Below are 13,743 nucleotides of genomic sequence, written 5' to 3'. Positions count from 1 at the left end.
CTTCTTCCAGATAGGTCTCTTAATCCACGTATGACAAGTGCTGACACATATGAATGACTACCATCCTATTTCTGAAACATGGGCAGTCTCCACTCTGCCCCTGCAGGACACAAAAGCAAAAAGAAAGTCAGGGCCATTTGCTTGGTAAAATGAAATCCCATCTTGGCTCTCCTGCGAGTTCACTTACTTTTTATAGCCTGGCTTTCAAACACAGTAATTGCTTTCTTTTTTTAAAGACGTGGATTCACACCACATTTGAGGGTCCCTATATATAGGTTTCAGTCGACTGTAATAGCAAACGCACAGGATCCACCCTTGAAGACCTAAATAGAACAGTTTAGGAAGAGGACCTCCTTTTCCTATAAAGCAAAACTATGAAAATAATCAAAGATAACTTGCCCAACAGCCACCAGAAGACAATTCCTAAGCCCAGTTTTTATGACACTCTCGGAAAAAAATGCACAACTTCTTCCAGGAAATTTGTGGTCTGCAAATTCTGTAAGATTTTTAAAAGTACGTCATGTTTCATTTCTGTTAGCTCTTCTAATCTCTGGTTCAAATATTGGTGCTTAAACCTTAACAGTTAGAAAAGCAGTTATTCTAGACGGCTTAGAATTCTCAGAAAGCATGGGAATGCAAGCTGGTGCAGCCACTCTGGAAAACAGTATGGAGGTTCCTCGAAAAACTAAAAATAGAACTATCCTACAGCCCAGCAATTGCCCTATGAGGCATTTATCCATGGGATACAGGTGTGCTGTTTCGAAGGGACACATGCACCCCCACGTTTATAGCAACACTATCGACAATAGCCAAAGTATGGAAACAGCCCAAATGTCCACTGATGGATGAATGGATAAAGAAGTGGTATATATATACACTGGAGTATTACTCGGCAATCAAAAAGAATGAAATCTTGCCATTTGCAACTACGTGGATGGAACTGGAGGGTATTACGCTAAGTGAAGTCAGTCACTCAGAGAAAGACAAAGATCATGTGACTTCACTCATATGAGGACTTTTAAGAGACAAAACAAATGAACATACAGGAAGGGAAACAATAATATAAAAACAGGGAGGGGGACAAAACAGAAGAGACTCATAAATATGGAGAACAAACTGAGGGTTACAGGAGGGGTTGTGGGAAGGGGGATGGGCTAAATGGGAAAGGGGCACTAAGGAATCTACTCCTGAAATCATTGTTGCACTATATGCTAACTAATTTGGATGTAAATTTTAAGAAATAAAAAATAAAATTAATTCTCAGAATTCTCAGAAAGCAAATGTAGAATCCACTTTTGTTCCTCGATTACTTAACCTCCTTCTGAGACGGCGGGAAGTTCTCTTCCAGAACCACGAAGCTGTAGGTAACAGCATGGGGCAACCCAGCGATCGAGGGCTTTGGAATCAGACCAAGTCAAGACCCAAATCAGACCAGGTCAAAACCCAGCTCTTAGGGCTTAGCTCCTCATTTCTCCGAGCCCACATCCTTCTCTGCAGATCGGGAGGGGATCCGTTCTGGAGCGCTCAGAGTTAAAGAACATGTTGATGAGGTGCCCGGCAGAGCCCCTGGCATCAGCGGGCTCCTACAAGGTCAACGAGGTGATGGTGCCACTGATGACGAAGCAGGTTGCAGAATACTTTCTTCCACGTCTTTGTTTCTCAGAGGAGGAAAAGCAAGGGCCAGAGAGACACCACGTACAAACCAACAATCCGCAGCTCAGCGAGTGGTTCAGGGAGCAGGTAAGCGAGGCTGCTCGTATGATCAGGACTTTGAAACATGATGAACAAAACCACAAACCCACTCAGTGTGCGCCAGGGGCTCTGTTACATCTCATTACTGCTGAGTATACACAGAAATAAGAACCTTCCCCAGCAGAGAAGCCTCCAAGGGATGATGGGTAACTTCTGCTACAGGCAATTTCCGGTATCTCTTCATCTCTGCTCGGCCACCTAAGACCATTTCGCGCGAGCAGCCAGGTTCAGGAGGGGACGTCACCCCACACCTCACGGCTGCGAGAGCAGCAGAGAACGCGCAGATGTGCTACGGCCCTAGCCTGCACTGGAGACCGTGCACAGAACACGCAGAAGCAGCTCAACACGACAGGGAAAGCTGTCTCTTGGCTAATAACATGTAAATTTCCTGAAGAACTCATTTGCTCCAAATCATAAAGGCCCCCTCACACCAAGCCCCCCCCCCCCAACAATCTGCATCTTGGCAGTTTGGCACCTCGGATTTCACTTCAGGCTGAGATGTGGCTTAAAGTGTCAGGTGCCAGATCCTGGAAGCACTGATAGCTGAGATGCCCCACCCCCCTTTCCCCCAACCCGGCTCAGATTTTCCTCCAAATTCGACTTCCTGAAGTGGCTGGAAGTAAGTCCAAGTCAAATTTAGACACCTGGAACAAAGAGGAAAGGATTGCAGATTTCAAGATGAAGTCAAATCATTGGCCAGGAAACTGAAAAAAGAAAAAAAAAAAAAATAGAACAGAACCGGGTTCCTCCTTCTCTCCCAATGCCCTAGTTTGAAAAACCGCTTCTTGAACACAGAAGCCAGAAACGAGGAAACCTAAGACGGACACGAAAACGAATCCACTTCATACACATCCCGGCCCAAACCAAACCCGGAACACGACACCAGTAAGCCCGGTAATAAGGCTTTACTAAAAACCATCATCAGCTCTAACATTCTGCAACAGGAGCCTGTATTTAAGCGGTAACCATACTCTAACTTCAGCGAGATTTAACTTCTCATAACTCAAGGGATTTGACAAGGACAGACGCTGGACGGCTCCCGCAACGCCCCGAGCCACGTTCCCCCCACCCCGACCTGGGAGCTGTGCGAACACAGCTCAGGCGTCCCGGTTGTTTAAGAACCACTTGCTAAGAACCTGGTTGTTTAAGAATGTATCACATTGTCGGTGTAATACATCAGCGATGACATAAAGCAGCTCTTCAAGAACCAGATAGGCACACGGTCCACACAGCAAGCCGGACGCTGTTTCATCACCTTTCCATGCGGCAAGCCTTCTACAACTGCTGCTCGAGAGCTCACCGTACCCATACCTTTCCCCTTCGTCTCAGCTTCTCAAATGATTTGGTGGAAAAGCCGCAAGTTTTGAGAGCTACACGAAGACCAGTGAGGTCGTTTTCCTAAGCTCCTCTAAACTGGTAATACAATAGGGGAGGGAAGTAAAAGCAGGAGTTCTCCAGCATGATTCTGTAGGCTCTGCTAGCTGGTCATTCAACTGACAGCTAGACGGCACTGAGCAGCTTTGGGGGAAGCAGCAGCCAGAGATGGGGTGGTGGGGAGGGCTGGGGGGGGGAACAGGTCTTTATCTGAACCCACCTTTATCAACTCCTACACCTCATGCAGTACCAGTGTGTGTTGTGTTTTGAGCGAGGGAATAAATGAGTGACCAGATTGCATCATTCATGCAACAATGAGAGCGGAGATACTTGAATTGCAGTCCTGTCTTTGACGCGGACAAGTTATACAACAAGATACATGGTCAAGTCACTTAACCTAGCAGGAACTGTTTCATTATTTACATGAGGTTAATTGAATAGGTGATATCAAAGAATACTTCTTAGATCCCATGAGTTTGTATTTATCTCACGTCTGGTTCAGGGAGTCAGGGTGGCTCAGTCAGTTGAGCATCTGACTCTTGATTTCGGCTCAGGTCATGATCTCATGGCTCATGGGTTTGAGCCCCTTGTCAGGCTTTTTGCTCGGATAGCAGTGAGCCTACTTGGGATTCTCTCTCTCCATCGCTCTCTGCCTCATGCACGAACGCTCTCTCAAAAATAAACAGTAAAAAAAAACACTAAATGTTAGAAAAAAATAGTGTGGTTACACAGCCACCTCACACCTATTAGGATAGCTACTATTTAAAAAAAAAACAGAAAATATCAAGTGTTGGTGAGGCTGTAAAGAAATTGGAACTCTTGTGCACTGTTGGTGTAAGAGTAAAATGGTACAGTCATTGTGGAAAACAATATGGCAATTCCTCAAAAAATTAAAAATAGAACTACCATATGATGCAGCAATTTCCCTTCTGAGTATACACCCAAGAGAACTAAAACAGTATCTCGAAGATGTATACACACTCGTGCTCAGAGCAGCATTATCGCAAGAGCCAAAAGGTAGAGAAATCCAGGTGTCCATGTATGGATGAATGGATAAACAAGATCTGGTAGGTCCATACACTAGAATGTTATCCAGCCCTAAAAAGGAAGAAAATTCTGCCCCATGCTCCATACAGCACAGAGGAATCTTGAGGACATTATGCTACGTGAAAGGAACAAGTCACAAAAGGACAAAAACTGTATGACTCCACTTATATGAGGTGTCTAGAGCCATGAGACTCAGAGATAGAAAGTAGAAACGTGGACGCTAGGGGCTGGGAGGGGAAGAGAAATGGGGAGTTATCGTCTAATGGGCACAGAGATTCAGTTTGAAATGAAATGTGTTCAAGGGCGCCGGGGTGGGTCAGTTAAGCATCCGACTTCGGCTCAGGTCATGATCTCACAGTTTGAGTTCAAGCCCCGCGTCAGGCTCTGTGCTCACAGCTCAGAGGCTGGGGCCTGCTGTGGATTCTGTGTCTCCCTCTCTCTCTGCCCTTCCCCCACTCAAGCTCTCTCTCCGTCTCAAAAATACACTTTTCTTTTAAATTTAAAAACAAAATACAGTGAGTTCTGGAGAGGGATGGTGGTGATGGTTGCACAACAATGTGAATGTGCTTATTAGTGTCACCAAACTTTACGCTCAATAATCACTAAAATAGGAAATTTTGTTACGTGTATTTTACCACCATTTAAATTTTTTAAGTTAAAAAAAAAAAAAAGATGATGCTTATGGCACACAAATTATACCTCAAAACACCTGATTTTAAAACAAAAATATTTTCAGGGCACCCGGGTGGCTCAGTTGGTTGAACATCTGACTCTTGAACTCAGCTCAGGTCTTGACCTCAGAGGTGTGAGGTCAAGCCCCGCGCTGGGCTCACGCTGGTCATGGAGCTTCCTTTTGAAAAATTAACCAATTAATTTTCAGAAGTTCCCCTGAGAGTCACCCTTTCATTCCTCAAATCAGCAAACGTTCCATCCCCACTGGTCCACAGCTGACTTCCACAGGCTTTAGGAGCTCCTCTGTCAGGAACAGGGGACCCCCTTTCACTCCCACCCCTGAGAAGTATCAAAGGAACAGGGGAACACAGGTCGGGCTGCACAGCCGGGCGCGGAAAGCCGGCGTGGAGAAGCCACCTGACTCCCAGGCCACGCTCCCCCACCTTGCTGCCTCTCCTGATCCGCCCCCCTTGCCCTGCAAATGAGGAAGCAGAGGCTAAGAAAGATCCAGTAACTTCCCAAAGATCCACAACCGGCCAGGAGGCTCATGGGCAAGAAGTCAGGTCAACCAGTCCCGAGTTCTTTCCCGTGCACCACACAAAAGCGTATTTGGGGAGAAACAGTAGCCCTGGGGTCCCACTGGAATCTCCGCAGCAACCCACCCCCACGGAGTTCAACCCTCCCCCGTGAACAAAGTCATTTCCTCATTCATTTCTTCATTTAACTTCGCGTAGGTAATTTTAAATTTCATTTATTTCATGTTACCATTCACCCAATGAATCATTTGTAAGAACTTAATTTTTCTCTCAAAATGTCCTCTGGGGGGGCGCCTGGGTGGCTCAGTCGGTTAAGCGGCTGACTTCGGCTCGGGTCATGATCTCGCGGTCCGTGGGTTCGAGCCCCACGTCGGGCTCTGTGCTAACAGCTCAGAGCCTGGAGCCTGTTTCAGATTCTGTGTCTCCCTCTCTCTGACCCTCCCCCATTCATGCTCGCTCTCTGTCTCAAAAATAAATAAACGTTAAAAAAAAAAAAAAAAAAAAAAAAGATTCTTTCTCTCCCAGCCAAAGCATAAGAGACTCTTAAAAAATGAGAACAAACTGAGGGCTGATGGGGGGTTGGTGGGAGGGAGGGGAGGGTGGGTGATGGGCACTGAAGAGGGGCATCTTTTGGGATGAGCACTGGGTGTTGTATGGAAACCAATGTGACAATAACTTTCATATATTAAAAAAAAAAAAAAAAAAGATTCTCTCCCCCTCTCTGTCCCTTCCCTTCACATGCATGCTCTCTCTCAAAATTAAATAAGTTAAATAAATTAAAAAATGAGCAGCGGCAAACACTGTTGCTCTTCAGAATCACCACAAAGCTACCAAAGACACAGTCAGAACATCACCAAGGGCCAAGATACATGGCACCACCAGTAAGTTTTCCAGCAGGCGAGAGGAGAAAGAGTTCCATGTAAGTGTCTCAACATTCCAAACAAACCTTCCCAGTTCTAAAAGGGGGAAAGCGGCAAGGAGTGAACATTTACTGAGCACAGCACTAAGGCTCATCCTCAAGGAAGTGTCAGTATCTCAATTACAAACACTAAGGTTGGAAGAATCAAATAACCGGCCTGAGGTCACAAAGCAAAAAATGATCTTTCTAGATTCAAGGCCAGGCCAGTCCAATTTCAAATATCCTACTTGCCCTATGATTCAGTGATGTCTAAGAAATAAAACACACAAGCAATATTATAAAATCACAGATTTGGATTTAAAAAATTTTTTTAATATTTATTTTTGAGAGAGAGAGAGAGAGAGAGAGAGAGAGAGAGAGACAGAGCACAGTAGGGGAGGATCATGACACGAGCCACTTAACCAACTGAGCCACCCAGGAGCCCCCAGATTTGGATTTTAAAGTGCATTTGGTTAAGACCAGTGGGAATGCAAATTTATTATTTATACATTCAAAAACTTTTGAGCTTCTCTTAAGGACAGAACCCAGTACCAGGCATGTTGCCAGAAGCTAAGACAAAACTACACGTATTTTATCAGTCCTGCTCTCAAGAAGATTACAATCTAGTAAAGGCATGCCAATCTTAGATTCTAGCAAGGGAGATAAGAAATGGATGCAAGCAGATTTCAAATAAAAATACAAAACAGAGGCCTGGGACATTCCCAGTGTGAGCTAAGAATAAGTGATAAGAGACAAGACACAGTGTCACAGGCAGAAGAGAGACTACTGTTGCCCCTGAAACATGGATAAGATACGGCTAGGTGGCCAGAAAGTGGAAAGGCATCCAGCAGGGAGAAACTACGCCAAAGAAGGTCTAGAACAGTGCTACCCAATTGACATAAAATGGGAGCCACGTAATTTAAACTTTTTAGGAACTATATTTCAAAAGGTAAAAAGAGGGGGCACCTGGCTGGCTCATTCAGCAGAGCATGCTACTCTGGATCTTGGGGTTGTGAGTTCTAGTCCCATGTCGGGTGTAGATTACTTGAAAATAAAATCTTTAAAAAAAAATAAGGTAAAAAATAAATAAAATGAAACCGGTGAGGTTAATTTTAATATTCTTTCACCCAATATATCCAAATTATTCTCATTTTAACGTGTAAACACTTATTCGTGAGGCAGTTCACATCTCTCTGCCCATGCTATGTTTTCAAAACCCAGTGTGTGCTTTGCACTTAAGGCACACCTTCGTGGCACTGGCCACATTTCAAGCGCTCAGCAGGCACGTGCGGCTAGTGGCTACGGATATGGACACAGAGATCTAGAGGCAAATCAAGGAAGAGGGGGGCGAGGGGGTGTGGTTGTTGTTGAGGGGCAGCGACTCAGCCAATTAAGCCAAAGCAATGACTTCATGAGAAATCCTAAAGAGCAAGCTTAAATTTAAGCTGAATTTGGACAAAAGGATGCCAGTAATGTCTTAGGGCAGATAACATGAAGTACCAAACAATGACACAGCTGCTGCTCTGCCCCCAAGACCCCAGACCCCCAGGGACTGCAACTCCCTGGATTCCGTTCCATCGGCCCATCCATCGCCCTCAAAGGGTCCTGGCCCCCGCTCTGTCCCTTTCTGAGGGGTCCTCTGTCTTGTCTCTATAGGTTGGACACTATTTATTCGCAGCCCTCTCCACAATGATGTCATTACCAACCTGAAGCCTCTTGATCCCTCAATTTTCACGAACAAGCCGTATTCGCCCCCGCTGGAAGTAAATTCTGAGTTCCCACCTTTCCAGCCCCGCTCCTGGACTAGCCAGTCCCCCCACAGTTTGCCTTCGACGGTCACTGAATTGTGGCGGGTGGGCACCAGGACCCCCCGCTCGAACTTCAATCTTTGCGGCTGCCTACTTTTCCCTCCCGTGTTCCCAATTCTCCACCATCCCCCCCAGAGGCTCTTCCGGACTTGTCGCAGCCACCCCAGCACCTCAGGGAACCCCGACAGTCAGCCTATATAATCCTGCCTCCCATATTATTTAAGAGCCCATTCCCTCAACTTCTGTCCTCCAAACCTCACAATCCTTCTGTCTCTTCACTGGCCCACCTGCCCCCCTCCGAAGACCGGAGGTTCTCACCTCCCAGGCCACCCGCCTGGGCTCCCACCGAGATGAGCCACGTGTCCAGCCCACCCCCCGGGGGCGTCTGCAATCCAGCGTCTCCACCTCCAACGCCCCATTTCCTTCCATGCTTCCAGACCTGCCTTTTAACCCTGCACCGAGTCAGCCTTGCCTCTGTCCTGCCCCCTCAAATCACCGCTTTGTTTCTCTCTTTTGCCGCCCGAGGTATTCCCCCCAAATCTCTACTTTCTGCTACTTTTTTTTAACTTACCTTCCAACTATCTCTATTCCTGACCGTGACAGATGGGGTTTCCATTCCCAAGGGCTCCTGGAATGGTTTCCAGTGATTTCTAAACTCTAAATGCGATGGCCTCTGTGCAGTGGTTTGCACCCAACACAGGAAAGTCATGAGGGAAAACAAGTAAAATACCAGTGACCCTACATCTCCACACCCTGAGACCCCCGCCCCCGCCCCCCCGTTGGACCCTTCCGCCATCTGTCTGTACAGGCACACACGCACAAGTCCTTTTCCACGGCGCTTCATCTGAGACGTTCCGTAAGCAGTTTGCGTGTGTTTTTTTTTTAATCTCCCACCCACCTCCTCCCATAGTGCCAACCTCTCTCCTCCCAAGCAGTATTAACATACGTACGAGATTGCCTTTTACGATCTTCCAGTCCACAAAAACGAGATCATATTATACATGGTTCTCTGCCTCTTCATTTCTCGTGGGAATCCGTCCAAGCCGGGCGGTACAGAGACCCAAGGCACGGACGGGCCACATTTTAGCCGACCATCCCCCTGCTGAGAAAGCATCCACTCACTTTCCAGTCCTTTGCCACTACAAACAATGCTGCAATAAATATTCTTGTACAAACAAATTACATACAGCTGCTTTTATTTCTATGGGATAAAGTCCCAGGAGAGGAACTGCTGGGTCAAAGGCCACGTGCATTTTAAATTTTAACGGACTCTGCCAGAACTCCTTCCGCAGCGGCTGTTCCCACCAGCCATGCTGGAAGACTGCCTCTTCCCAGCACTCCTGCCAGCAGGAGACATTGTCACTCTCGACAAGTTTGCCAGTCTGACAATCTGATGAACGCGGTTGAAAAACTCCCCCTCGCCTCCCACCCAGCTCCACGGCATTCAGGAGACTCACCCCCGCCCCTGGCAGCCCTTTCGGAGCCACCTCCTTGGTCTCCCAGTCTTATTTTACCTCCAAAAATTAAGTAGAAAACAAGGTTGTATCCCGTGCCATTCCCCTCCCTTCACATGCTCTTCTTTGACAAGACCATTCCTTCACAGGGTTTCTAGTCATCGTTTCCAGGGGCTGAATCCAAATGTGCATCTCCAAGCCAAGACCTCGCTCTTGAGCTCCAGACTTCTCACTGCTCATGAGACATTTCTCACAGAGACTGCCGACACCCCAGACCTCAGTAGGCCCAAACCCCAATCCTCCCTAGGCTCGCTCCAAATCTAGTCCTCCCCCCACACCGCTGTAGTGCTGTCCGCAGGACGGGCACCCAGGCTTGAACCGCCAGGGTCCTATATCATTCCTCCCTACGCTCTGCCCACATCCGGGCAGTTCTCCACCGGGCGCAAGGCCCTCCCGGATCTCCAGGACTCCTGCAACAGCCCGCCCGCACCCCCAGCCCCAGCATGCATCCCGACCCTGTCAGTGAGACCCTGCAACACCTCCCAGGTGCAGGTGAACCTGAGCCCAAACTCGCGCACCACACTTTCATGGCCTTCCAAGCTCTGTTCCCATCTCCTTCCCGGCCTTTCGATGGACAACTCCTTCAGACTCCAAACTCAACAGAAGCGTGTCTGGTTGCTGCAGGCACGAGGAGATTCTCTTCTGACAGGAGAAAAAACCGTGACAAGGAACAGAGAAGGTAAACGGATACTCACTGGAATTTCCTCCGCCACTCTGGCCCTGCCAAGCAAATGTCTCTCTCTTTCTTAGCTTTAAAGAGGAAAGGTATTAGATAAAAGAAACTGGATAAGCAAATGAATCATAGAAAGTAAACTGACAAGAAACTACAGGAAGGCGTATGTGTGTACTCGAAAGTGACCCAACACTGAGGACGGAAGGACAGGAAAACCACCCTGCTCCAAAGCATCCTTCCTGCGTTTACACAAACAGCAGAGAAGAGTTTCACAGTCACATCTGTCTCCTGATAGAGTTTCATGAACCAGATATTCATAACCGGCTGGCATTCAAACTCAAGCAGGAGGGCCTGGTCACGTTATAATAGAAAAAAAAAAAAAAATCGGTAGCTTGAACTGAACAAAGCTTACTAAACTAAACTAAACGACTTGAAGAGACAAACTGGCATGATAATTCATCTCTAAACTAGTCATTTAGAAAATAGTGAAAATGACTTAATAAACACTTACTTGGTGCCTGAGTTCAACTTTGTCCTGAGTAATTGAGGAAGGAAGGGCAATAAAGAAGAGATAAGCTCAGGGGCCTTAAAGAGTATATGCACCAGCTAGAGAGAAGAAACCTAGGAAGGGAGATAAGGGGTGAAAAAGTAGAGATTCTCAAGGGCAAAAAAGTCAATGCAAATGGAAAATGAATACGAACAGCAGGAGTTCAGTCAAAATAGATTTTCTGAACTCTGGTATGTGGAAAAGACCCCCGCATTTTTTTTTGTCAAAGCAAACAGAAAAGCGATCTGTTCCACCTAAGTTTTTACGCCCACCTAACGGTTTCTTAAATGTTTTCTAGCCTAGCAGCAACGATTAGAATCCAAGTTCTGACCACACTTCACACTTTGGAAAGACCGTGAGCGGTGCTCCACCAACGAGGGTTCCAGCGTCTTCTGATGGGAACTGTCACCAATCCATCATCCACTCTTGTGGCGGGATGCGGTGTCACAGATAATTTAAACAGCTGTCAGAGCCGAGCAGCTCTTCAGAATTCCATCTGGCTTGTAACACACACACACGCTCTGCACCCCGCCCCCTCCCAAGAAAGAACCGGGAGGAAGGATGTGAAGTCAGACACACCGGGATCCAGTCCCAGCTGTATGCCTCACCATATCCTCAGCTACGACATGGGTTTTCAAAGTCCTTTTCACGTAGTGGCGGGGAGCATTCATTTCCAAAGCCGTGTGAAAGTACCTAGCACAGTGCCTGACGCAGAAAAGGGATTCAGTGAGTCACTAACCGTGCCTTTCCCCTCTTCCTGGAGCTCCCTTAACTGTTCACAGCACACCATTCCCAAGGTGCCGTTCCTTAAAGCAAAATTCTGAAGCAACAGGGACAAAATTCTACGCTAAGTATGGGGAACTGATAGAATATCAAATGAATGTGGGGATTCGTAGAATATCAAACACGTAACAGAGAGGAATTTCATACTATGTTTCCAGATTACCTACAGCACACGCCCCTTCCATGGCACATGTGGTCTAAACCAGCTGCTGGCCCCAAACCCCAGCTGTGCTACAGGTGCCACGGGAGCCTTCTTACTATGCCTGAGAAAGTCTGGGGCCTCCAGCCCCCCAAGGGGTAAGGAGTAAGGAAAGAGGGAGCAAACTGAGAAGCCATGGTGTGATGCCCACTCTTACCAGGGAGGCAAGTAATTTCTCTCGCCTCTGTCTTCTGAAGGGAGTCTGGAACGACTCTAGGGTCTCTCCTGGTATTTTAGGATGCAAATAGTTCAGGGGCTCCAAATTCTGCAGCATAAGATTTTAAGGTGAGGTGGGTGGGTGTGGGTATATATGAAGCATTTCTGTAGTAGCATCACAAACCGGCCTATGCTCAATTCTATAAAATATCATCCTACATTATAGAATTAGGACGTGAAGGGATTTAGTTGGTGGGTTTGTTTTTGCTTCGAACAACCTCACCCACCCACTCAGCACAGAGGTAGGAAAAAAATATCAGTTTTTGTAAAGCTACATTCAATCAAAGGCTCAAAAGGTGGGGCGCCTGGGTGGCTCAGTCGGCTAATCGTCCGACCCTTGATTTCAGCTCAGGTCATGATCTCACAGTTCATGAGTTCAAGCCCTGTATCGGGGTCTGCACTGACTGTGCAGAGCCTGCTTAGGATTCTCTCTCTCTCTCTCTCTCTCTCTCTCTCTCTCTCTCTGCCCTTCCTGTGCTCCCTCTCTCTCCAAATAAAATGAACTTTAAAAAAACAAATGCTCAAAAGGAGGATAAATCCAAATATGTAAGGATTATCTATCTTTCTCTTCCTACTCTGTGAGCTCCTTTTGTCTTAGTAAACTCTCGTAGCAAAAAAATAAATAACAACAAAAAAAAAAAGGGATGAGAAATGTGAAGAGAGATACAGTGAAAAATGGAACAGAACAATTGAGGGAGGGGGTAGAGGGAATCAGGACTTGGACATAAAAGGTTTGGAATAAACTGGCCAGAACAGAAGATGCTCTCTTTGAATTTGAGCTCTACTCAAACATTACATGTTATTTATTAACCACTCCTTTTTTTCTTCCTATAAAGAAATTCAGCACAGTATCAGCTTTGATATATTTATAAGACTTCTCTTGGAGAAAGTCCAGAGCCTACATTTGGCTTTAAAAAGAAGGTTTTTCCTGCATGGAAGCTATCTCAGAAAGCCAAAGCACACCGTCCAGAAAAGCTGAGCCTCTTGTTAACATTTCCGAAGCAGACAGTAGCTGTGCACCATTTGGTACCCACCAGAATCCCTCCAGAAGCATCAAAAGACTGCCAGCTACTCTACACATTTACAAGAACAATCCTGAAAAAGTGTGTGTTTGCAGACGAATTCCATTTCTACTGGTGTGCCCGTCAAAAGTTTATTGTCTCCCCAGGGAGAGTTCACTGGTTGCAGCGACTTGGCCAAATATCCAAACAGCTGTAATTAAATGGATTGCTGAGAGGCAGATAAGGTATAAAAACTGAGGACGATCCCAAAGGAACCAAAATTATGCTTCGTCCATGTTTAAATCACACACTAGTCATGAGGTCACTGTCAGACACACTCTAGGAGAAAAGCAGATCAATACGACTGAAGGCAGCAGTGTGTGCACAGAGGCAAGCCATTTCACGGTTCAGTATGGAGACTGGCTGAAGCAACTGTGTCGTTCAAAATATTTCATACCCAATTATCTTAATATGATAAGAAGAATCTGAGAATTCAGCTCATTTGAATGATAAGTTGAGACACTCGGCCCACAGCAGCATATGGTGAAGTCCAAGGGAGAGGGCTTCTAACTCAAATGATCAAGCACAGACGCAAGAGTTAACTGTCCCAAAGTTTCCTAACTAAGGTCAATTCCAGAACAATGTCCCGACCCCTTAAGATGAAAATTATGTCTTGCAAATTGAGCGGCTACCTCACCTATCTAGGGAATATTTTTTTTTTTA

This window comes from Panthera tigris, chromosome B2 (genome assembly GCF_018350195.1).
Source record: "Panthera tigris isolate Pti1 chromosome B2, P.tigris_Pti1_mat1.1, whole genome shotgun sequence".
In the NCBI taxonomy this organism is placed as follows: domain Eukaryota; kingdom Metazoa; phylum Chordata; class Mammalia; order Carnivora; family Felidae; genus Panthera; species Panthera tigris.
Note: the sequence above shows the minus strand (reverse complement) of the source record.